The following is a 4,298-nucleotide window of genomic DNA, read 5'->3' on the forward strand; positions in this document are numbered from 1 at the left end:
CATTACCACAATTGGAACTAATGGCTGCCTTAGTAGGGGCAAGGTTAGCTGCACATATTCAGCAGGCAATTATGGCGGACAAGATAACGTACTGGTCTGATAGCCAAATTGTTCTTCAATGGTTATCAAGTACAAAGGTGCTGAAACGATTTGTCGCAAATCGAGTGTGTGAAATTAAACAACTGACTAAATTTTATGAATGGAGATATTGCCCTACGAAAGACAACCCTGCTGACCTCTTGAAACGCGGGATATGTTCTGAAAACCTTTTACACAACAGGTTGTGGCAAGAAGGTCCTCGATGGCTTAATGACAGAGGTCGTTGGCCGACATGGATTCCCAGCAATTCGCATGTTAACACAGTAATGAACGAGCCTATGCCAACGCAACAAAGAAGTGAAATCTTGAACTCAAATATTTTGAATGTGATTGACATAACGAGATACAGTTCATACAAAAAGTTACTTCGTGTAACAGCATTTGTACTGAAGTTCGTAGCAAGATGTAGACGAGAACTTGAACAGAACGCATGCAGTGGTTTGTCAGTACAGAATGTATACAAGGCTGAAACCCTATTGATTAAGCATTGTCAAGAAATGGAGTTTCGAAATGAAATTACTAGCTTACATTCCGGACAAAGTAAATTACCACTAGTAAAACAACTCAGTTTATTTCTGGATGATCGTGGGATTCTTCGATGTCGAGGGAGAATACACAATGCGCCAGTTGACGAAGACGCCAAATTTCCGTTCCTGTTGCCTAAGAAGCACGTGCTCACTCGACTCATTATCCAGGAAACACACACCCGCCATCTTCATGCAGGAGTGAATGCTACAGTAACCCATTTACGACAGAAGTTCTGGGTTCCCGCGATCCGTCAATGCGTACAAGCCACCCTTCGCCAGTGCGTCACATGCCGCCGCGTTTCCGGGAGACCATATGTGGCCCCAGACCCACCCCCATTACCGAAGGCAAGAGTTCAAGATTCTGCGCCATTTACAGTAACAGGAGTGGATTTCACTGGCGCTCTTCACATTAAACAGACTACCGGAAGTGACATGAAGGCCTACATATGTCTGTTTACATGTGCTGCAACGAGGGCTGTACACCTAGAAGTTGTTACCAGTCTGTCAACAGAATCATTTCTTCAAGCGTTTAGAAGATTTACAAGTCGGAAGTCTTTGCCTAAAATTATGATTTCTGACAACGCCACAACATTCATCGCAGCTTCTAGAGAGCTTATGAATCTAAGATATTCAACCTCAGTTCAAGACACACTGAGCAACCTAGGAGTCGAATGGCGATTCATTCCCCAGAGAGCTCCTTGGTACGGTGGGTGGTGGGAGCGTCTTATTGGACTTACTAAGACAACCCTAAAGAAGATACTCGGACGTGCCTACATTAACCTCGAGTTATTACAGACGATCATTACGGAAATCGAGGCTGTCATTAATGATCGTCCTTTGTCACACACGTCTTCCGCAATCGATGATCCGGTTCCTTTGACGCCTGCACATCTACTTTACGGTCGTCGCATTACGTCACTTTCGCATGGTGAGGCTTCTTGCGTCACTGATGGACTATGGACACCAGCGAGCCATGCCACTATACACGATATGGCTAAGAAGAGAGCGCACATCATCCAGCAGTTCTGGGATCGCTGGAAGAAAGAGTACCTGACAGCCCTTCGTGAGCGACATCGTGTATCCGGAACCAACGCCCAGACGATTCGGGTCGGTGATGTCGTCCAGATACATGACGAGACATCGAGATGTGATTGGAAAATAGCTGTAGTGACTGACGTGTTGACCGGAAATGATGAACTTATTCGCGCTGCACGTGTGCGCACAAGCAATGGTCTGTCCACAAATAGACCTATAACAAAACTATATCCACTCGAAGTGAGCGAGTTGACAAACAATACTCAGTGAAAATAGTGTAATACGATAGACATTGAATAGTGTGGTGTAATTTCTAATCAACATTGACATGTATTATAAAATAGTGTTTATGTTATGTTAATATTATGTAAGTATTCACTTTGTTTTCTTTGCGCGGCCCCGAGAAGGTCGTAATTTGGCGCGACGTCGCATGACGTCGCTGCGCGAACTGTAACGTCATTATAGACTTCACTACTATTGTTGTTGTTTATTTTTGCTTTAACGTAAAAATAAATAGGTCGAACCTGGATTGAATTACGTTTCTTTCAAGTACATTTGCAATAACTATACGATCGCCGATAATAGTTATTATTATTAACATATTATTATTATTATTATTATTATTATTATTATTATTATTATTATCATTATTATTGAGTAATGACACATTATGTTCATACTCTCATGAACTGTTTTATATTTTTAGGTTGGCACAGACGTCTGAATCGTCGGATTGGCTGCGCTCCACCCTTGTACACACTCATAAGAACCATACATGAAGAGGTGATGGAGCTGGATAACATGATTGCGCTGGTCAATGAGCAGCAGATTCAGAAGATCCAGCGGAAAGCCAGTCGGTCAGTTCAGTTGTATGCTGCTTGGGAAGAGTAAGTATAAAATATCAAAATACAATTGTTCGTTTTTTACACATATAACAGTATTTCATTTAGCGACATTCCGTTCGTTAACAAGAACTAGTATATTTTTGTAACTACATGCATTTCGTTCAATAATGGTTCAAAGAAATGTTTCATGGTTTTAATTTCTAACTCTTATTTCAGGTGCAGAGCCGGGACGCTGTCAACGAGTGGGCTTCTCAAGAGATGCAGTACCTTCTACAAGACGGTGGTAACCAAGAGATCAGAAGAAAATCCTGTGAATTAGGATGATGAACATTGCCGATCTTTGTCGATAAAATACATGTGTTATGATATGTTATTTATGTATCGGTATCGATATCAATTCAGATATCGATTTAGATTTACGTTTTTCATACATGTTTAGCAATTGTCAACTATTGGAAAACTGATTGATAAAAACACCAAAATTACTCATATATGTTATTTTTGTTCTTTCTATTCAATTATTAAGTTTGACACCTATTGGAAACTCGATGATTAAAAGATAATTAACTCATTATGATAAACATATATATTACTCATTTTCTTACTCATATATCTCTTTCTTGTTAATTATTATGTTTGATTATGTAACATGTATATCGTCAAATACAATATAAGTTCTTTGTTACACATTGGGGCCGTTTTGACCAACTTTAAAACTGACTTTGGGGACGTTTTGACCAAAGTGGGGCCGTTTTTACTAGTTTTGACTAGGGGACGTTTTGACCTGGGGCCGTTTTGACTAGCTCCCACTGCTCATGGGTTCCTCGTAGGCCGAAATGCAGGGAGTTGTTCAACGAAATGGTATTCAGGAGTGATTTTGGCGTTGTTGCACCCAAAATGTTGTCTGTGTAGAGTTTTTGTATTTCTTCGTCAGATAATGCGGCAGCCGCTCTAGGATTATTTCCTAAAAAAATAATATTATAGAGGACTTGTTTTTCTTGTTTTTGTGTAGCGGCCTTGGCCAACCCATTTTGTGAAAAAATGAGTCGCGAACTGTTCAAAATTGTGAAAAAATGAGTAGCGAACTTTTTAAAAATGTGAAAATTTGAGTCGCAAACTTCTTGAAATTGTGAAAATTTGAGTCGCGAACTTCTTGAATTTGTGAAAATTTGAGTCGTGAATATCCCAAAATTGTAAAAAAACGGCCATTCTCACAGAAAGAAAAAAGGCCCTGATATATATAATAATTGTCTGCACATTTTACACATAATTGAGACTCTTTAAGACTTAGATATTACCAGTAAAACAATAATAACAATCATTATCAGAAATTGTTGCTTTCATTTTTTGAATAAAAATAGTAAGTAGAAAACATTGAAAATCGAAATGAAATCAAGAAAAAAAAAAAGTAGATAAATTTAATATAATGATTAATTTAATAATGCTGTATTATTCACAAATTTAATGCCATATTCATTGTAGAAACAGTGATTAAATTTACCTTTTCCTTGTTTTTTTTATATAGATTTTTCTGCTTTTCTTTCAGGCAGTCGCGTGTGAGGGAAAATTCTGGACCACTGCTCCGCAAAATAGAGTATGGGTACTTTGCTCTTTGACGTTTCCGCTCAATGCTTCCCACGATGCTACGCAATGTGAGAGGCTCGTATTCATCACCATCATTCTTGCGAATGGAGAGCAGATATGCGGCAAGATATTCATCTAGATGGTCGACTGATAAATTGTGGATTGCCTTCGTTTCGCCTTTCTTCGCAAGATATTTTTGAAATCGACT

The 4,298-nt window shown here is 39.0% G+C and overlaps 1 long non-coding RNA gene across 1 annotated transcript; it reads left to right on the plus strand.

Moving 5' to 3' along the window:
• The first annotated feature begins 2,111 nt into the window (after window positions 1-2,111).
• LOC127842089 (uncharacterized) lies at window positions 2,112-2,991 on the plus strand. Its single transcript, XR_008031482.1, has 3 exons — window positions 2,112-2,210; window positions 2,368-2,548; window positions 2,723-2,991. It is a non-coding gene; the product is annotated as an uncharacterized LOC127842089 (long non-coding RNA).
• Window positions 2,992-4,298: the final 1,307 nt, after the last annotated feature.

This window comes from Dreissena polymorpha, chromosome 8 (genome assembly GCF_020536995.1).
Source record: "Dreissena polymorpha isolate Duluth1 chromosome 8, UMN_Dpol_1.0, whole genome shotgun sequence".
Lineage (NCBI taxonomy): Eukaryota > Metazoa > Mollusca > Bivalvia > Myida > Dreissenidae > Dreissena > Dreissena polymorpha.